Genomic DNA, 22,709 nt, shown 5'->3' with positions numbered 1-22,709 from the left:
AATCAGTTATGACGAAAACTTGAGACCAACAAATACTTTGAGAGGATGCTAGATAGGGAAACAATGTATTAGAAGTACTAGGATTAAATATAGTAAAAGAATTTACTATTTTCTAGAAAAGGGGGGACTGAGACAAGGGGAGTCAAAAGAATCTCAGTAGACATAATAAAGGGGGGTGAAAGATGATGTTTAGTGCTTACATTGTTGAAATTAGCTGAGGTAGAGACAGTCCTTGATAAGAAGAGCTGGTCCCAAGAACCAGCCAATGAGGCAGAGACAGTTCCTGATAAGCAGGAGCAGGCCCCAAGAGCCAGCCAAGACTGGTCTTGCAGCTTGGGTGAATACCAAGAAACCACTGAGCCTGCGCAAGGAAAGAGGTTACTAGCGGTGACGAAGAGGAGTCGTCTATCTTCATCTCTGCGACCACCAGACGACCACCATAAAGAGGCACTGCGCAAGCGCAGTTGAGAGGAGACTATGGAAATGACCTCTCGGAAATCATTTTAATATGAAGTGGGGACAGGTCATGCATATGTATAGGCATATTGTGAAACTCTATGTATATGCAACATTTGATTGTATAAATTTAAAGCAAGCTGCCGATTCAGGCGCGCATGACTTTGGTGGGACTACCCCCCCCCCCCGTGCTGCCCAGCGCTGAATGAACATACCTACTTTGCAATCTCACTGATTGTGGAGTCTGTTTCCGCACGTCACTATAGTGTTGACAATTTTGGACTTGGTCTTCTGACTAAGTAGATAAAACGCGTGGTGTTGTCATATGTTGGAGAGAACACTGAATTTGAACGCCAGTATTTATCTGGTGAGCTTGAAGTTGAGCTTACACCTCAGGTAAGGAGTGTCTCTAGGAGACTGATTTTTTTTCGTCTAAAATACTGAGTAGAATATTGCTTAAGTGTTCTTATAAAATTATTTTGCAAGCCTAATGTTTTGCCTGTGTGCAGCTGTGCAGTAAAGACAGATGGCACTTGCCATCTTAAGATCATGAGCTGTAGGCTACAACTGGTCTATTAAGAACTGATTGGTCATATTGTATGAATTCATTTTATGGCTTGGTACATTATATTAATTTCAAGTACATATATATATTTATTGTACAACATTTGATTTTTGGTAGTTCCTTCTGGATTGTAGAAAAACATATGAAGTATGCCTTGCTTACTGCTGTGGCCCATATAAGGGGAAAAGTTAGAGGGTCTCTGGTTTCCCATATTGGTGGCAGCTTTTGTGTGCTTTTGGGGTTGTTGCATGTATAGTGTCTGCCATCTAGTGGGTAGGAATCATAAGAGGAGATTTCAGTTCATTGTGAGACTTAAGAATACCTTAACTCTTTTATGTTTGTTCATTAAATCTCAACTGAATTAATCTCTGCATAATGTTATGATCAAATATTTAGGAATTTACTTATTAGCACCATGGCTTTAACTATTTTTTAGCACTGCCAAGCTACCCATATAGCCTGAATGCAATGAGATCCTAAAATCATAGGATGATTTGTGTTGGAAGGGACCTTAAAGATCATCTAGTTCCAACCCCCCTGCCATGGGCAGGAACACTTTCCACTAGACCAGGTTGCTCAAAGCCCCATCCAACCTGGCCTTGAACACTTCCAGGGACGGGGCATTCACAACTTCTCTGGGCAACCTGTTCCAGTGCCTCACCACCCTTATCATGAGTATCGGTCATATTCTATTGAGATCTAGTTTTGTAAAATTAGTACTATAACTTTAAAACTTACAGCATGTTAGTGTGTGGCATTTCCAAAGGTGACACATAAACTTTGGGCTTTAAACAGCTATTGATATAAGTCTCTGGGAAAAGCAAGTCTTAAATTTTTATGGAGATGAGAGTCTCTTGGGCTCCAGCTCTTGGGAATGTCTCTTAGAATTCCAGAGATGGGTAGGAAAGGTCCTTTTATACCCAGTCAGCTGACACAGAAATAATCAGGCAGTTGTCACTTCTCATGTTTCAAAAGTTGCAAATCTCACCTTTCTATCACCTCACAATTAATTTTTTCCTTCTTCCTACTTCATGCTCAATGCTTTCATCTAAAAGACCTTGAACTCCTTAGACATGTGATTGGCTTTGTGGACTGCACAGACAAGCTATGTAGATCCAGCATGACGGTACTGGGTCTACAGTGTGCAATGGTAAACAGTAAGGTGAATTAGTAACTTGCTAGGAGATGCGGGGATTTGAAATATTTGTGTCAAGATAAAAATAGCCTTTTGGAAAGTTTGGTATGACTTTAGGCAAAATCGGGGACTGCTGTGTCCTTGTTAGTAAGGGAGAGGCCATGGTGAGATCTAGAAATCCTAAGGCTGCTTGGAACACAGGACTTGGTATCATTGCATAGTTCACATCTGCCTCTTGTCACTGTTTAGTAAACCTAGCAGAAGTCATTGTGTTTCTTGCAGAAATAACTGGGGAAAATGCAACTTATGTTTTGGAGACAGTCAAGCTAGATAACTGACCATGACGGTCTTTTCTTGCTTTAAATCCAGAAAAATATCAAGAAAATTTGGGAAAGGACACTAATGAAAAGCAGGCAGACATGTCTTTGGCCATAAGTCTACAATTAAGGCTGATGAGGAATTTGGGCTGTTAATATCGATGGTATGGCTGGACATAGAGCAGAGTACAGATGGTGGTCAAATAGAGCAGAAATGTTCTATCAGCTTCTTGGTATTCTTAGCACAGGGAACCCAGATCACTGGACTCCCCCTTCCTTTCTCGATCTGCTATGCATGGCTGTTTCAACTTGGAGTGAGGTATTTTTTTTCCTAAGATGGGGGGGAGAAAAAAAAAAAGCTGGAGCTTTTCCAGGATAATAGGTTATAAAAATAAGTTCATGCAAACCATTCATCAAAGTTTGATTTGTTATTTCCAAATGACTACCTCTTGAATATGTTTTCTCATAGGGTACGCTCGCTGAACATATTAGAGCAGGAAGAGCAGGAATCCCAGCATTTTACACCAGTACCGGCTATGGGACACTGGTGCAGGAAGGGGGTGCACCTATCAAATACAACACAGATGGCACCATTGCCATTGCCAGCCAGCCAAGAGAGGTAAGTTGTCAATTTGTTATTAGGAAGCCTTCTGCTTTGAAAACTGAATTTCTTGCATATTTCCAAGATAAACAGTAGCTTAAGTGCCTCCTGGCCAAGTTTAACCTTGGTATGTTGGATTAATGGGATGGCTGTGATACCAGACACATTAGTTTTTCCTCCCATGGCTCACTCCTGTCCTCTCTGATGTGTTAGTAAAGTTTTTGCAGATTTAGGGTGACTTAGCATCAAGAACTGATCCAGGAAGAAAACCTTTCTTGCTGAATTGCTCTTTACTTGACAGTTCTTTGACCAGGTTTGCTGTGTATTCAAACAAAATCTTGTACCAGACCACTGCAATGCACAGTATGGATTGAGAACAGCCTCCTATTAGCAGGGCAGGTGCTCCTTATGTACTGTGGTATGGAGTAAGCAGCCCTGCAGCTGTACATGAAGCTTTAGCATTAGAAGAGACAGGACATTTTCCTGTTAAACAGGGAAAAGCTCAGTTGACACAAACTTACAGGAAACACATTTGCCAACACTTGAAATGCAATTTAGTATGAGTATTTGAAATTGCAAAGAAATAAAACCGGTGTGGTTTCCAAGTGAGAAACAAAGGCTTCATATTGAAATTGGGTGTAGAATTTGGAGAGGGGAAGAGATTTCTCAGTGCCATAACTGTACTTGAAGAAATGGATGGGGCTAATGCTGTATGTTCCAATTAGGCTGCAGTAGGCATTAAACTCTACCTCAAGAATGCCTCCAGGGTATAGGTAACTTTTTCCCCCCATGGATTTTGTAAATTTTTTACATGGCTATTTTCAGTATCTAATTAGCTTAGTCTTCCCCCCCCCCCCTTTAATTTTCTTACTGAATATGTTGTTATGATGTTTTACCATTTGAAGGAATGTCTTGTTTATTAAATAGCTTATAATTTTGATAACACTTTTCTTCTACCTTTTAACTTTTGTGGAAAAGTCTTTCTTGCTCTCAGTCTTCTGGGGGGGCTAGTAACATCACTAATATGATTTGATCAAATCCATTCTCCAAATCCATTTTGAGCGCAAGTGTCATTTTATAAAAGCTCAGTTCTGCTTTTACAGGACCAGAAAACTGACTTCTGATACACTTTTGTCATACTTCCTACCCCTCTCAGAAATTTTAAATTGCTCTCAAGTAGTATTTGTGTATACTCCTAACCTCTTCTACATTGTTAGAAGAAATGCTGGTTCATGTTCCTATACAGGTGTATTAGGTCTGGCTGAGATGGAGTTAATTCTCCCCATAACAGCCCTTGTAGTGCTATGCTCTGCATTGGTAGCTAAAAAGGTGTTGATAACACACCAGTGTTTTGGCTACTGCTGAGCAGTGCTGGCACAGCATCAAGGCTGTCTCTCCAACATTTTTACCCCCCTCAACGGCAGGCTGGGGCTGAGCAAGATCTTGGGAGGGGACATAACCAGGACAGCTGACCTAAACTAACCAAACAGATATTCCATACCATATGACATCAGCCCAGATATAAAAACTAAGTAAAAAGAGATGGAAGAGGGGGCATTTTTTTGTCTTCCGGAGCAACCACTACACGTACTGAAGCCCTGCTTCCCAGGAAGTGGCTAGACATCACCTGCTAATGGGAAGTAGAGAATAACATCATTTGTTTTCCTTTGCTTTCATGCACAACCTTTACTTTCACTTTATTAAACTGTCCTTATCTTGACCCATGAGCCTTTTGTTATAATTTCTCCCCCCTGTCCAGCTGAGGAGGGGGAGTGATAGAGCGGCTTTGGTAAGCACCTGGCACCCAGCCAGGGTCAACCCACCACAGTCCTTTTTGGCGCCCAACATGGGGCTCGACAATAGCAGTTTTACATTAAACGTGCTATAGCTAGTTATTAAGTGGCAAGCTCCTGTGCAGGTCACGGAGCTTGTTGACTGCTTGCTTATCTCTATTTTAAAAGGACAGCCTGAAAAACTGTAAGCTCAAGTGTGTAATCACAGAGAAGCACAGAAAGTCTGTAAACCCAGTTTTATCATAGAGTCTTCATTTAGTGAAAAAGAATGAGAATCAGATCCATATTCCTACTGCTCCATATACTGGAATTATACATGGGGTTTTTTTGTTGCACATCTACTAGCTAACCAAAAAAGGAAGTGCTAAAGCAGAACTGTTGAAAAAAATTCATAATCACTGCCCATCACCAGAAAACCCAAAACTAAAATGAAGAGGATTTGAGAAAGAGTACTTAGACTATATGACAGGCTGAATTTCATATGGTTTTCTCTGCATTTATGATCAATATTTGTAATGATATAGTGCATGAAGCCAGAATATGTAACTGACATACAGCTAGTATTTATATAACAGCTCCATAAAATTAAATGCATTCTTGAAGAATAAATATGGAGTATCTTCTCATCAAGATAAAAATTCTTCTGATTTATTGCCAAGCTCACTCATAACAACTGGGCTGGGGAAGCAAACTAAAACATGCAAAGTCCATTCAATGTAGAAACTCATCTAACAGAAGTATTCTGGCAAACTCTCCTGGTTTCAGCTGGGATACAGTTAATTTTCTTCCTAGTAGCTGGTACAGTGCTGTGTTTTGGATTTAGTGTGAGAATAATGTGGATAACACACTGATGTTTTAGTTGTTGCTAAGTAGTGCTTATCCTAAGTGAAGGATTTTTCAGTTTCTCATGCTCTGCCAGCAAGCAAGTATACAAGAAGCTGGGAGGGAACATAGCCAGGACAGCTGACCCAAAATAGCTGGCTGGGCTTAAACCATGACAGTCCCTTTTTGGCACCCAACATGGGGCACAAAGGGTTGAGATAACAACAGATCTAACCAGAGCGTGTTAAAACGAATTTGTTATAAGCATTCATTATATTAGTTTAATAGTTGCCAGTCATAATGTTGATTTATTGGCTCTTATGGTTGGGGCACTCGTTCTTAAGAGTTGTGTTGTGTATCACCTCACTTGCCGTATGTAGTCCCTATGCTGCTTCTAATCACCCATAAGGTGAGGCGGATTAAGGTTTTCCTTTTGCTGTACTATGTAACACTGGCTTATGTTACGATAAAATTATTAGTTGTTGGACTAATCTGGTATTTGTACTCAGCATTGCCATCACCTTCATAATTTGGGAGCCATCTGTGGGAAACTATTAATAATTACACCCTTTATCTTTCCTCCTCTAAGAGCCAACCTATGGAGGAGACATCTTCCCCTTCTCCGCCAGGCTAATTACAATATCATTTCAGAATTTTGAAAATTTTGAATATCCTTGGGATGTTGAAACCAGCATGGTCTGTAGGGTTTAGGGTTATGGTCTGTAGGGTTTAGGGTTATGGTCTGTAGGGTTTAGGGTTATTCCATGCGGGGTCCGGACGATAGAACACCAATATGATGATTAAAGTCGCCACTTTATTGAGCCTAGCTGATCATTCTTATACAATTCTCTAAGTTTCCCAGAAGCTCCGATTGGCTGCTGCATGCAAGCATTTGGTGTCCACGCGCACAAGCATAAAATGTGATTGGTTATATCGATACTGTCCACGCATATAAACATAAGATACAGTTAGTTATACTCACTCTGTACACGCGCGTAAACACAGGATACAATTGGCTATGTTAACTAGAGCATGCGAAACTTGTCTCAGTCCAATTGGCCAAGATAAGCCCCTGAGTTGAGGTTGGTTGTGCCAAGTTCCTGTATTGGGTCTGGCTGAGATGGAGTTAATACTCCCCATGGCAGCCCTCATAGCACTGTGCTCTGCATCAGTAGCTAGAAAGGTGTTGATAGCACACCAGTGTTTTGGCTACAGCTGAGCAATGCTGGCACAGCATCAAGGCTGTCTCTCCAACATTTTTGCCCCCCCCTCAATGGCAGGCTGGGGCAGGGCAAGATCTTGGGAGGGGACATAACCAGGACAGTTGACCTAAACTAACCAAACAGATATTCCATACCATATGACGTCAGCTCAGATATAAAAGCTAAGTAAAGGGAGACGGAAGAGGGGGGGCATTTTGTCTTCCGGAGCAACCACTACGCGTACTGAAGCCCTGCTTCCCGAGAAGTGGCTAGACATCGCCTGCTGATGGGAAGTAGAGAATAACATCATTTGTTTTTTTTCTTTGCTTTCGCGCGCGCAACCTTTGCTATCACTTTATTAAACTGTCCTTATCTTGACCCACGAGCCTTTTGTTATATTTTCTCCCCCCCATCCAGCTGAGGAGGGGGAGTGATAGAGCGGCTTTGGTGGGCACCTGGCATCCAACCAGGGTCAACCCACCACAGTCCTTTTTGGCGCCCAACGTGGGGCAAGACAACGGCAGTTTTGCATTAAGTGTTCTATAGCTAGCTATTAAGTGGCAAGCTCCTGTGCAGGTCACGGAGCTTGTTGGCTGCTTGCTTATCTCTAGCTTGCTGAGTTTGGGAACATGTTAATGCAAATAATGGCTGCGTGCTTTGTCCTGGCACTGATGGCTTTGTTTTGCTGTGGTAGCTATCTTGTGGGGAGAATGAAGGAACGCGGGAACGTGCTAATACAAATAATGTCTATGTGCTTTGTCCTGGCACTGATGGCTTTCCTGTGTTGTGGGAGCTATCTTGTGGAGGAGATGAGGGAACACATCTCCCTCTCCCTACCAGGCATTGATGTGAATGGTTTTATTATGCAGGCTCCCGAGGTCCTTGTTCACCCTTATGTAAGCTGTTTAATACTAATAATTAATACTGGTGGCATATTATGGGTATTGTGGAATCTGGTCTCATCCTGGTATAAGAGAAGGCAAGTTTTAGGTGAGGCAATACTGAAATGTGCCCTCAAGCGACCAGTGCCTGGGTGGCAGGGTATATGGAAGGATTTGGGCAGATTCCTAGGACGGTTATCACCTCCCATAATCTGGGATTTTACATCTGAACAGGCAAGTAACCCTGGCAAACTGACGCGCCACCTGATAGAAGGGTGCCTTGCCTATCCCAATGAAAACCAGCAGCTTCTCGCACTGTACTGGGGCCTGGCCTATGCCTACCGAGCCATAGTTCAACACTGTCAGAGGACCATGGTTGAGGCAGGGACCCAGACTGCATCTGAGGACACCATGCTCGAGATAGGGACCCAAACAACAACAACTACAGTAATTGCCCCAGTAGTGAAAAGGAAGCAGTGGACAAGGAGATCAACGGGTCCATACCATCGATTAGTGAGAGAAGAAGAAGAAGAAGAGGAAAGGCTTGATCTAGAAGCTGGTCCTTCGGTAAGGAAATTGGAGGAAGGAGTGAGGGAACTTAAACAGGAAGCGGAAACTACCCGGTCCCTGACGTCCTCAGAACTTCGGGACTTGCGGAAAGATTACAGCCGCCAGCCAGGTGAGCGGATTGCTGCCTGGCTGCTCCGATGCTGGGATAATGGGGCTGATAGTCAGCAACTGGAAGGCAAGGAAGCCCAACAGCTGGGATCCCTCGCTAGAAACCGGGGAATTGAAAGAGGAATTGGAAAAGAGGCAGCAATTTGCAGTCTCTGGAGCCGGCTTCTCTCAAGTGTGAGGGCAAGATATCCATTCAAGGAAGATCTTGTGAATTCCTCAGAAAAGTGGACTACCGCAGATGAAGGCATCCAGTACCTGAGAGAGTTAGCAGTGGTGGAAGTCATCTACAGTGATCTAGATGATGAGGAAGTCTCCAAAGATCCAGAGGATGTCCTGTGCACACGGGCCATGTGGCGAAAGGTGATTCAAGGTGCCCCAGCATCGTATTCTAACAGCTTGGCAGCAATGTATTGTCCAGATATGGAAACACCAACTGTGGAGAAAGTGTCGTCTTGGCTCCAAAACTTTGAGGAAAATCTCTGTGTCTCCTCATCCCTACAGGACAGTGCCTTGGCTGTTAGGGACGCTCCAAGAAATCAGTCCTCTCCTGCCCCAGTCAGAGGGAAAGGGAGCCTAAGGCGTATGCCACGTGGTACACTCTGGTTCTTCCTGCGTGACCAAGGGGAGGACATGAGGAAGTGGGATGGTGAACCCACCTTTAAGCTGGAAGCCCGTGTGCGTGAACTGAGAGGGAAGACAGCTGTTAAGAAGGGGTCACCCAAGAAGAAGGCTGTCAGCGTAGTTGCTGTAGAGGCCCAAGAAAGCACTCAGCGATCCTCCAGGCATAGAAGAACTGAAACTACCTCCCTTGATTCTGGTGAGGGGACTTCTGGTCTGGTACCGCAAGGATCGGACAGTGAATATTCTGATGAGGAACAGCAATAGAGGGTCCCTGCCTTCGGCCAGGAGGAGGAAAGGGATGACCGGATATACTGGACTGTGTGGATTCGATGGCCTGGCACATCAGACCCACAGAAGTATAAGGCTTTGGTAGACACTGGTGCACAGTGTACACTGATGCCATCAGGATACAGGGGCACGGAACCCATCTGGATCTCTGGAGTGACAGGGGGATGCCAAGAATTGACTATACTGGAGGCTGAAGTGAGCTTGACAGGGGACAAGTGGGAAAAGCACCCCATTGTGACCGGCCCAGAGGCCCCTTGTATCCTTGGCATAGACTACCTCAAGAGAGGGTACTTCAAGGACCCAAAGGGGTACCGATGGGCTTTTGGTGTAGCCACTGTAAATGCAGAGAAGATCAAACAGCTATCTACTCTGCCTGGCCTCTCGGAAGATCCCTTCATTGTGGGATTGTTGCAAGTTGAAGAACAACAGGTGCCAATCGCTACCAGGACGGTGCACCGTCGGCAATATCGGACAAACCGAGACTCCCTGGCTCCCATCCATGAGCTGATTCATCACCTAGAGAGCCAAGGAGTCATCAGCAAGACTCATTCACCTTTTAATAGTCCTATATGGCCAGTGCAAAAGTCTGATGGAGGGTGGAGGTTAACAGTAGATTATCGCGGCCTGAATGAAGTGACACCGCCACTGAGTGCTGCTGTACCAGACATGTTAGAGCTCCAATATGAACTGGCATCAAAGGCAGCCACGTGGTATGCTACAATTGATATTGCCAATGCATTTTTCTCCATTCCTTTGGCAGCAGAGTGCAGGCCACAGTTTGCTTTCACATGGAGAGGCGTCCAATACACCTGGAATCGACTGCCCCAGGGGTGGAAGCACAGTCCTACCATTTGTCACGGATTAATCCAAACAGCACTGGAACAAGGCGAAGCCCCTGAACATTTACAATACATAGATGACATCATCGTGTGGGGCAATGAGGCAGAAGAAGTGTTTGAGAAGGGGAAAAGAATAATTCAGATTCTTCTGAAAGCTGGTTTCGCCATAAAGAAAAGCAAGGTCAAGGGACCTGCACAGGAGATTCAGTTCTTGGGAATAAAATGGCAGGATGGACGCCGTCATGTCCCTATGGAGGTGGTTAACAAGATAGCATCTATGTCTCCACCAGCTAACAAGAAAGAAACACAAGCTTTCCTAGGCCTTGTGGGGTTCTGGAGAATGCATATTCCAGGTTACAGTCAGCTTGTGAGCCCTCTCTATCGAGTAACGCGGAAAAAGAACTATTTTGAATGGGGCCCTGAACAACAACAAGCCTTTGAGCATATCAGACAAGAAATAGCTCGTGCAGTAGCTCTTGGGCCTGTCCGGACAGGACCAGATGTGCAAAATATACTCTACACTGCAGCTGGGGATCATGGTCTCACCTGGAGCCTGTGGCAGAAAACACCAGGAGAAACCCGAGGTCGACCATTAGGGTTTTGGAGCCGGGGGTACCGAGGATCAGAAGCCCACTACACCCCGACTGAAAAAGAGATACTAGCAGCATATGAGGGGGTTCGAGCCGCTTCAGAAGTTGTTGGTACAGAAGCATATCTCCTCTTGGCACCACGATTGCCCGTGCTACACTGGATGTTCAAAGGAAACATCCCCTCTACACATCATGCAACCAGCGCTACATGGAGTAAGTGGATAGCATTGATCACGCAACGGGCTCGATTGGGGAAATCTAACCGCCCAGGAATTCTGGAAGAGATCATGGACTGGCCAGAAGGCAGAGATTTTGGAGCATCACCTGAGGAGGTGGCTCGTGCCCAAGAGGCACCACCATATAATGAGTTACCAGAAGACGAAAGGTGTTATGCTTTGTTTACTGATGGATCCTGTCGTGTGGTAGGGAACCATCGGAAGTGGAAAGCTGCTGTGTGGAGTCCCACACGCCAAGTCGTTGAGGCCACTGAAGGAGAAGGCGAGTCAAGTCAGTTTGCAGAAGTGAAAGCCATCCAACTAGCCCTAAACATTGCTGAACGAGAAAAATGGCCGGTACTCTACCTCTATACTGACTCCTGGATGGTGGCTAATGCCCTATGGGGGTGGCTACAGCAGTGGAAGAAGACCAATTGGCAACGCAGGGGTAAACCCATCTGGGCAGCAGCATTATGGCAGGACATTGCTGCCCGTGTAGAACACATAACTCTAAGGGTACGTCATGTAGATGCTCACGTGCCCAAAAGCCGTGCCACTGAAGAACATCGAAATAATGAACAGGTAGACAAGGCTGCCAAAATAGAAATAGCTCAGGTGGACCTGGACTGGGAGCGTAAAGGTGAGCTATTTGTAGCTCGATGGGCCCATGAGACATCGGGACATCTAGGGAGAGATGCAACATATAGGTGGGCTCGTGATCGAGGGGTGGACCTGACCATGGAGGCCATTACGCAGGTCACTCATGAATGTGAAACATGTGCTGCAATCAAACGAGCTACCAGAGTAAAGTCTCCCTGGAACAGAGGGCGGTGGCTGGGTTTTCGATATGGCGAGGCCTGGCAAATTGACTACATTGGACCACTGCCGCGAACACGCCAAGGCAAGCGCTACATACTCACCATGGTGGAAGCAACTACTGGTTGGCTAGAAACATATCCTGTAAACCATGCCACTGCCCGAAACACCATCTTAGGCCTCGAAAGGCAAATTTTATGGCGACACGGTACCCCAGAAAGAATTGAATCAGACAATGGGACTCATTTGCAAAATAACCTCATAAGCTCCTGGGCAAGGAAACACAGCATTGAGTGGGTGTACCACATACCCTATCACCCGCAAGCATCTGGGAAAATTGAGAGATATAATGGACTGTTGAAGACTATGCTGAGAGCGCTAGGCAATGGGACATGGAAGCATTGGGATACAAATTTAGCAGAAGCCACTTGGCTAGTTAACACCAGAGGATCTGCTAACCGTCCTGGTCCTGCCCAAACAAAACCCCTACATACTGTGGGAGGAGATAAGGTCCCCGTAGTGCACATGGGGAAGTGGCTGGGGAAGGCAGTGTGGATTGCACCTCCCATGGGAAAAGGCAAACCCATTCGTGGGACTGTCTTTGCTCAGGGACCTGGGTGTACTTGGTGGGTAATGCGGAAGGATGGGGAGACCCAGTGTGTGCCTCAAGGACATTTAACCTTGGGGGAAAAATAATCTGTGATGTGAGTTGTATGTTGTAGGAAGTAATGTAGCAGGAATGACCTGAACTGCAGAAGAGTGAACTTCGCAAGGAACCAGACAAGTGCATCGGTGACCCAAACCAAGCTGGTGTTGGGGCCCAACGATCGAACATACTGCTTCTCCTGTCCTGACCACTCATCTTGATGGATGGGGCTCAAGTCATAACCTGTATGTGAACATCAGGAAGAGTGGAAGAAGCCCATGGAATATCTATCTCTTAAAGGACAGGGGATAGTAATTAATAAGAATGTATAAATCCGTACGTTGGGTATAAAAGTGGTTTAAGTATGTAGTCTCAGTTGTAAGTGTTGGTGAGAAAGGATTTCAGTAATGAGAATTAAATACAATAGTATGGTTAGAAGATATCTGTATTAAGTTATGTGGAACCTGAGCAGGACGCAAATGGTATGGAATAAGGGGTGGAGATTGTATTGGGTCTGGCTGAGATGGAGTTAATACTCCCCATGGCAGCCCTCATAGCACTGTGCTCTGCATCAGTAGCTAGAAAGGTGTTGATAGCACACCAGTGTTTTGGCTACAGCTGAGCAATGCTGGCACAGCATCAAGGCTGTCTCTCCAACATTTTTGCCCCCCCCTCAATGGCAGGCTGGGGCAGGGCAAGATCTTGGGAGGGGACATAACCAGGACAGCTGACCTAAACTAACCAAACAGATATTCCATACCATATGACGTCAGCTCAGATATAAAAGCTAAGTAAAGGGAGACGGAAGAGGGGGGGCATTTTGTCTTCCGGAGCAACCACTACGCGTACTGAAGCCCTGCTTCCCGAGAAGTGGCTAGACATCGCCTGCTGATGGGAAGTAGAGAATAACATCATTTGTTTTTTTTCTTTGCTTTCGCGCGCGCAACCTTTGCTATCACTTTATTAAACTGTCCTTATCTTGACCCACGAGCCTTTTGTTATATTTTCTCCCCCCCATCCAGCTGAGGAGGGGGAGTGATAGAGCGGCTTTGGTGGGCACCTGGCATCCAACCAGGGTCAACCCACCACAGTTCCCTTTATCGTGGAATGTGCACCTGTGTTTTTCTAACTGGGATATTTCTTTTTCTATCTTGTTTATTCTGTTCAAGGCCTTCTAAAGGCATCTGGAACGCTCTTGTGACCATGAGCTACTTTCAGGCCCAGTAACTAAGTTCCCTATAACTGAACCCTACAATGGTCCTATTGCTAGGAACTACCATGTTCCTGAATGTGGTTTGGGTCTTGTTTAGGGTTAAACAACTATTTAAGAAGGTCACCCAGTGATCTGCCCTGAGGCTGGATAATTATGAGTGGAAGGGTGTGTGGGAGAGTATGGGCAAGTACCTAGGACAGTGGGCACCTCCAGTGTTTTGGAACTTTCCCCCTGAACATGTGCAAAATCCTGAAAAACTAGTAAAATATTTGGAAAAAGTATGCTGTTACCCTGGCAATTCCAGAGAGACACAAATCCCTGCAACGTGCTGGGGCCTGGCCCATGCCTACAGAGCCCCGTTCAACACTATTCAGTACCCTCAAGGGGAAGAGAAGGTGTCTGGATCTGACAACAAAATGACAATCACTGCAGCCACTCCAACCCCCGCGACTGTGGCTACTCAAACCCCGGCGATGAGTGATGCATCTGAACCAGAGAATCAACCAGTGCCAGTATCAGTCACCCCCATACAGAAGAAATACACAAAACAATCAGTTCACATAGTGAGGAATGAAGATGAACCAGGGCCATCACGAGAACAGGAGGAAGAGTCAGAACCAGAGGTAATCGCCCAATCCCTATCCCTGAGTGATCTGCAAGATATGCAAAAAGATTTCAGCCTTCATCCAGGTGAGCACATTATTACCTGGCTGCTCCAGTGTTGGAATAACGGGGCTGGTAGCTTGGAATTGGAGGGTAAGGAAGCCAAACAGCTGGGATCCCTTTCTAGGGATTGACATCTAGGCATTGACAAAGCGACTGGAAAAAAAGACACAAGCTCTCAGCCTCTGGAGGCAACTTCTCTCAAGCATGAGGGAAAGGTATCCCTTCAGGGAAAATGTTGTATCTCATCCAAGAAACTGGACCACCATGGAGAAAGGTATCCAGTACCTGAGGGAATTAGCCATGCAGGAGATGATTTATTATGACACGGATAATGTGCAGTTACCCACAGATGCAGATGAAGTCCACTGCACAAGACCCATGTGGCGGAAGTTTATACGGACCACACCATCATCGCATGCCAACGCATTGGCAGTAATGGACTGGAAAGACAAAGAGGGACCAACAGTGGATAAATTGGCTTGCCAACTCCATCAATAAGAAGGAAGCCTCTCTTCCTCCCTCATCTCAGCTGTGGAGAAACAGTCAGACATACTAGCTGAGAAACTGTCCTGAGAGTTCCAGGAATTCAAAGAGACTATGTCCTACTCCCCACCTGTACGGTTCAGCATCTCAGCTATTAGGAATAAGTGTCCCTCTGCTCAAGAGAGAGAAGATAGAAGGTACACACCACAGGGTACCCTGTGGTCTTACCTGCATGAACACAGATAGGATATGATGAATTGGGATAGAAAAACCTACCTCGGTCCTAGATGCATGGGCATGTAACTTGCAAGGAAAAACAATCACAGATGAGGGTTCTTCCAGGAAAAATGCCACTCCAGTTTCCAGACAGAGTATAAGGGCTGATCTTACTTCTGATCCTCTTGAAGGGACTTCTAAGTCAATTTTACAAGAAGTGAGTAAGAATACTCTGACCAGGATTAGAGGGGCCTTGCCTCCAGCCAGATAGAGGAAAGGGACAAACAGGTTTCTTGGATGGTGTGAATCCGATGGCCTGGTACATCAGACCCACAGGAGTACAAGGCTCTAGTAGACACTGGTGCACAGTGTACTCTAATGCCATCAAGTTATAAAGGGGCAGAACCCATCTGTATTTCTGGTGTGACAGGGGGATCCCAAGAGCTAACTGTATTGGAAGCCAAAGTGAGTCTCACTGGGAATGAGTGGCAGAAACACCCCATTGTGACTGGTCCAGAGGCTCCGTGCATCCTTGGCATAGACTACCTCAGGAGAGGGTATTTTAAGGACCCAAAGGGGTATCAGTGGGCTTTTGGTATACCTGCTGTTGTGGTTTTAGCCCAGCCGGTAACAAAGGACCATGCAGCCGCTCCCTCACTCCTCCCGCCCCCCTCCGGTGGGATAGGGAGGAGAATCAGAGGAGAAAAAACAAAAAAAAAATCCCCCAAAAATGGAACCTCGAGGGTTGAGATAAGGGCAGTTTACTGGGACAACACAAAAAAAAGAGAAGTTAAAACAGCAGCAATGGTACTAATAAAAGAGTATACAAAAGGAGTGATGTACAGTGCAACTGCTCACCACCCGGAATCCAACACTCCGCCACTTCCCCCACCAAAAGTCGAGAGAGCCCCCCCCAGCCCGCTCCCCAGTTATATACTGAGCATGATGTCACATGGTATGGAATAGCTCCTTGGCTAGTTCAGGTCAGCTGCCCCAGCTATGCCCCCCACCTCCCAGGTTCCTGTAAAAATTAACTCTATCCCAGCTGAACCCAGGACATTATCCACCCCTTATTCTATACCATCTACATCATGCCCAGATCTTACATTTTCCAATCAACCACTACCACTTTCCTTGTCTTATATATAAGAATATGGACACCCTCCTACCACACACACACACAAATAGTATTCCCTTAGTCGATGGGCTATCCCTCTAATGTGTCCATCAATTTTATTTAGTCCATGACTTTGGGGCTCCATCTGTTGTAACAGTCCTTCAGGATAAGAGAGATGGTGTGAGGTGTTGGGTTGTTGCATGCTGCCTCTGGAGCTTGCGGCTGGTACATTTGGTGCAACCCACGCACTTAGTCTGCAGGTCGAAGATGTTGATCTTGAGGAAATCGCTGGGCGCCAGTTCAAGTTCCATCACTGTTGCACTTGGCTCAGTTTCAAAGTCCATCCTGCAGTCATTTGGGTAATTCTTACTGTAATACCCTTGATATGCCATATAAACACTATAGATACAATGACATGCATTGGCAGGTTATTTAGCAGTTAAATATCATACAGCCCAATTCACTGGCTATTCTCTCCCAAAATCAAATCTCCCTGAGGTACACATCGAGCTTCCCCATCCTTCTGCATCACCCACCAGGTGTACCCAGGTCCCTGAGCAAAAACAACCCCTTGAATGGGTTTGTCGCTGCTTGAGGGAGGACTAACCCAGACTGTCTTTCCTAACATACTCCTCATGCGCACTACAGGGACTTTATCCCCTTCTACAGTATGTGGAAGTCTTGGTTGGGCAGGCCCGCCCAATTGGCGGATCCTTTAGTATTAACTAACCAGGTGGCTTTTGTTAAATGTGTATCCCAATGTTTGAAAGTTCCACCCCCCATTGCTCTCAATGTAGTTTTCAGCAGTCCATTGTATCGTTTGATTTTTCCAGAGGCCGGTGCGTGATAAGGGATGTGATATACCCACTCAATGCCATGCTCTTTGGCCCAGGTGTCTATGAGGTTGTTTTGGAAATGAGTCCCATTGTCCGACTCGATTCTTTCTGGGGTGCCGTGTTGCCATAAAACTTTCTCTTCAAGGCCCAGGATAGTGTTCGGGGTGGTGGCATGGGACACAGGGTATGTTTCCAGCCATCCAGTGGTTGCTTCCACCATTGTAAGCACATGGCAGTTGCCTTGGCGGGTTCGTGGGAGTGTGATATAGTCCATCTGCCAGGCTTCCCACTGTTTATATTTCAGCCATCGCCCTCCATACGACAGGGGTTTTTGCTGCTTGGCTTGCTTAATTGCAGCACATGTTTCACATTCATGGATAACCTGTGCGATAGTGTCCATGGTCAAGTCCACTCCTCGATCGTGAGCCCATCTATATGTTGCATCTCTTCCCTGATGGCCTGAAGTATCATGGGCCCACAGAGCCATAAATAGCTCACCCCTATGTTGCCAGTCCAGGTCCACCTGAGACACTTCAATCTTGGAGGCCTGATCTGCCTGCTGGTTGTTTTGATGTTCTTCAGTGGCCCAACTATTGGGTACATGAGCATCTACGTGACGTACTTTTACCACTAGCTTCTCTATCCGAACAGCGATATCTTGCCACAGTGCGGCAGCCCAGATGGGTTTACCTCTGTGCTGCCAGTTGCTCTGCTTCCATTGCTGTAACCACCCCCACAGAGCATTTGCCACCATCCATGAGTCAGTATAGAGATAGAGCACTGGCCACTTTTCTCTTTCAGCAATGTCTAACGCTAGCTGGATGGCTTTCACCTCTGCAAACTGACTCCATTCACCTTCTCCTTCAGCAGTTTCTGCAACTTGTCGTGTAGGACTCCATACAGCAGCCTTCCACCTCCGATGCTTTCCCACAATGCGACAGGACCCATCAGTGAACAGGGCATATTGCCTCTCATTTTCTGGCAGTTTATTATACAGTGGGGCCTCTTCAGCCCGTGTCACCTCCTCCTCTGGCGACATTCCAAAATCTTTGCTTTCTGGCCAGTCCGTGATCACTTCTAAATTTCCTGGTCGACTGGGGTTTCCTATGCAAGCTCGTTGTGTAATCAGTGCGGCCCACTTACTCCATGTGGCATCAGTTGCATGATGTGTAGAGGAGACTTTCCCTTTGAACATCCAGCCCAGCACTGGCAGTTGGGGTGCTAAGAGGAGCTGTGTTTCAGTACCAACCACTTCTGAGGCAGCTCGAACACCTTCATATGCTGCCAATATCTCTTTTTCAGTTGGAGTATAGTGAGCCTCGGATCCTCTGTATCCCCAACTCCAAAACCCCAGAGGTCGGCCTCGGGTCTCCCCAGGTGCTTTCTGCCAGAGGCTCCAGGTAGGGCCATTCTCCCCGGCTGCAGTATAGAGCACATTTTTAACATCTTGTCCTGCCCGGACTGGCCCAAGGGCTACTGCATGAACAATCTCCCGTTTAATTTGTTCAAAGGCTTGTCGTTGCTCAGGCCCCTATTTAAAATCATTCTTCTTCCGGGTCACTTGGTAGAGAGGACTTACAATCAGACTGTTATTTGGAATATGCATTCTCCAAAACCCACGACACCTAAGAAAGCCTGTGTCTCCTTTTTATTAGTCAGTGGGGACATAGCTGCTATTTTGTTGATCACATCCATGGGGATCTGACGACACCCGTCTTGCCATTTTACTCCTAAGAAATGGATCTCCTCTGCAGGTCCCTTGACCTTACTTTCTTTTATGGCAAAACCAGCCTTCAAGGGATTTGGATTATTTTCTTCCCTTTCTCAAAAACTTCTGCTGTGTTGCCTCATACGATGATGTCATCAATGTATTGCAGGTGCTCTGGAGCTTCACCTTTTTCTAGTGCAGCATGGATCAGTCCATGGCAAATAGTGGGGCTGTGTTTCCACCCCTGGGGCAGTCGATTCCAGGTGTACTGGACACCCCTCCAAGTGAAAGCAAAGTGTGGCCTGCACTCCGCTGCCAAAGGAATGGAGAAAAATGCATTAGCAATGTCAGTTGTGGCATACCACTTAGCTGCCTTTGATTCCAGTTCATATTGAAGCTCTAACATATCTGGCACAGCAGCGCTCAGCGGTGGCGTGACTTCATTCAGCCCACGATAATCTACTGTTAGTCTCCATTCCCCATTAGATTTCCGCACGGGCCATATGGGACTATTAAAGGGTGAGTGAGTCTTGCTGATCACTCCTTGGCTCTCCAATTGGCAAATCAGCTTATGGATGGGGATCAGGGAGTCTCGGTTGGTGCGATATTGCCGCCGGTGCACCGTCGTGGTAGCAATTGGCACCTGTTGTTCTTCAACCTTCAGCAACCCCACAACCGAAGGGTCTTGGGAGAGACCAGGCAGGGTAGACAGCTGTTCAATCTCCTCGGTCTCCAATGCAGATATGCCAAAGGCCCAACGGTACCCTTTTGGGTCCTTGAAATACCCTTTCCTGAGGTGTTCTATGCCAAGGATGTACAGGGCCTCTGGGCCAGTCACAATGGGGTGTTTATGCCACTCATTCCCGGTTAGACTCACTTCAGCTTCCAATACAGTTAGCTCTTGGGATCCCCCTGTCACACCAGAGATGCAGATGGGTTCTGCCCCTTTATAACTTGATGGCATTAGGGTGCATTGTGCACCCGTGTCTACTAGAGCCTTATATTCCTGTGGGTCTGATGTGCCAGGCCATTGAATCCACACCATCCAGTAGACTCGGTTGTCCCTCTCCTCCGCCTGGCTGGAGGCAGGGCCCCTCTAATCCTGGTTAGAATATCCGTTACTCACTTTTTGCACACGTGAATCAGAAGTCCCTTCAAGAGGATCAGAAATGAGATCAGCCCATCTACTGTGTCCAGGGGACTGCTCACGGGAAACTGGAGCAGCAGTTTTCCAAGAAGAATTCTCTTTTCTGGTTGCTTTTTCTCGCAACTCCCGTACCCATGCATCCAGGACTGAGGTAGGTTTTCCATCCCACTTCCTCATGTCCTCTCCATGGTCACGCAGGTAAAACCACAGGTTAGCCCGTCGTGTGTACTTTCTCTCTCCTCTCTCTTGGGCAGAGGAATGCTTACTCCCAATAGCTGCGATGCGGGCCTTTACAGGTGGGGAGAAGGACAAATCCACTTTGAATTGCTGGAACTCTCGGGACAATTCCTCTACAGCCGAGAGGAAGAGAGACTTCCTTCGTATTGCCGGAGTTGGACAGCCAATTCGTCCACCGTTTGTCCATAGCCTTCTTTCCAGGACATTACTGCCAATGAGTTGGCATAGGTTGGTGGTGCACTTCGTAGAAACTTCCGCCACATCGGTTGTGTGCATTGGACTTCATCTGGATCTGTGGGTGACTGCGCATTTTCCAGATCCTTGTAAATCACCTCTAGCATGGCCAATTCCTTCAGGTACTGGATACCTCTCTCCATGGTGGTCCACTTGCCTTGGTGACATGTAACTTCATCCCTGAAGGGGTATCTTTCCTTTACACCTAACAGAAGTCACCTCCAGAGGCTGAGGACTTGTGTTTTTCTCCCAATCGCCTTGTCGATACCCCCTTCTCTAGACAGAGATCCCAACTGCTTGGCTTCCTTACCCTCTAATTCCACACTACTAGCCCCATTATCCCAGCATTGGAGCAGCCAGGTAACAATGTGCTCACCTGGGTGGCAGCTAAAATCTTTTCGCATGTCACGCAACTCACTCAGGGATAGAGATCGGGTAATTATTTCATTTTTGGCCTCTTCCTCCTGTTCTCGCGATGTCCCTGGTTCATCTTCATCTCTCACTAAATGAACTGATTTCTTTGTGTGTTTCTTTTTCTGTACAGGGGCGACTGATACTGGCACAGGTTGGTTCTCTGGTTTAGCTGCAGTATCTGTCACCGGGGTTGGGGTAGCCACACTGCCTGTTGCTGGGGTAGGGGTAGCCACGGTTCCTGTTGCCCTGTTTTTTCTCTTTTCCCCCTGAGGGTGCTGCCTAATATCAAGCAGTGTTTGGTAGATACTGGCCAGGGCCCAGCACAGTGCAGCAAGTTGTGCGTCTCTGGAATAGCCACAGCATTTTCCTTTCAAATATTCTACCACTTCATGAGGGTTCTGTAGTTGTTCGGGAGTGAACTTCCAAGCCACTGGAGGTGAGAAGTTCTCTAGATACCTGCCCATATCTTCCCACATGCCGTGCCACCCATGAATATCCAGCTTTGGGGCAGATCTCTGGGTGGTACTCTTAAAGAGCCTTTTTGTAGCCCTAAACAAGACCTGAAACATATTCAGGAGACATAGCACTAACAGCACACTGGCTTGCGCATCCCAAGGATATTAAAAATTCTCAAAAGCTGTTGTAATTAGTTGGAGGGAGAGAAGGGAGGGAACAGACGGGGGGAAGTATTCCCCCGACTTCCCCATGGATTGGGTGTAATTACCAATAAAATCCAACAGAAGGTGCCCAAAGTATGGAAATGATATCACTGCCTCATACAGATACCAGCTTAACCTCATGACCAGTGATGTAATCATTTCACAAGTCGACATTGCCCAGTACAGCAAAATGATAATCCCAATCACTCTCCCAGAAGTGAGAAACGCAACTACAGGCAATACATAGTGCAAATAAGAACTTACAAAATGTCACCATGTAAACAAATGAACCAACATTGTGACTCACATCTATTTATCTAATATAAGAAATGCGTATGACAAATTTGTTTCAACACGCTCTGGCCAGATCTGTCGTTATCTCAACCCTTCATGCCTCACGTTGGGTGCCAAAAGGGACTGTCGTGGTTTCAGCCCAGCTGGTAACAAAGAAGGACCACGCGGCCGCTTGCTCACTCCTCCCGCCCCCCTTTGGTGGGATAGGGAGGAGAATCGGAGGAGACAAAAGGAAAAAAAAAACAAACAACCCCGAACCTCGAGGGTTGAGATAAGGGCAGTTTACTGGGACAACACAAAAAAAAAAGAGATGTTACAACAGCAGCAACGGTACTAATAAAAGAGTATACAAAAGGAGTGATGTACAGTGCAACTGCTCACCACCCGGAATCTGACACTCCGCCACTTCCCCCACCAAAAGTCGAGAGAGCCCCCCCCAGCCCACTCCCCAGTTATATACTGAGCATGATGTCACATGGTATGGAATAGCTCCTTGGCTAGTTCAGGTCAGCTGCCCCAGCTATGCCCCCCACCTCCCAGGTTCCTGTAAAGATTAACTCTATCCCACCTGAACTAAGGACAGCTGCCTTGGAGATGGAAGTAATCAAACAGCTGTCTACCCTGCCTGGTCTGTCTCAAGACCCTTCAATTGTGGGGTTGCTGAAGGCTGAAGGACAACAGGTGCCAATTGCTACCACAACAGTGCACTGGAGGTAATATTGCACGAACCAAGACTCCCTGATTCCCATCCACAAGTTGATTTGTTGACTGGAGAGCCAAGGAGTGATCAGCAAAACTTGCTCACCGTTTAATAGTCCCATATGGCCAGTGCGAAAGTCTAATAGAGAATGAAGACTAACAGTAGACTATCGTGGCCTCCTGTGGCAGTACACCCCTCCTGACAGGAAACAAAACTTCTCCAGGCAGGGAGGAGAGGAAAAAAACCCAAAACCCTAGAGGCCGCAGGTTGAAAATTCAACTGACCAATCGAGATGCATCAGGTACGCTGAAGTGACCTTT

The 22,709-nt window shown here is 46.4% G+C and overlaps 1 pseudogene; it reads left to right on the top strand.

Moving 5' to 3' along the window:
- Positions 1-13,643, top strand: part of LOC138683586 (succinyl-CoA:3-ketoacid coenzyme A transferase 1, mitochondrial-like) — a 91,070-nt pseudogene extending 77,427 nt beyond the window's left edge.
- Positions 13,644-22,709: the final 9,066 nt, after the last annotated feature.

Source organism: Haliaeetus albicilla, chromosome W (assembly GCF_947461875.1).
Source record: "Haliaeetus albicilla chromosome W, bHalAlb1.1, whole genome shotgun sequence".
NCBI classification, from domain to species: Eukaryota; Metazoa; Chordata; class Aves; order Accipitriformes; family Accipitridae; genus Haliaeetus; species Haliaeetus albicilla.
Note: the sequence above shows the minus strand (reverse complement) of the source record. Positions and strands in the feature narration are given on the sequence as shown.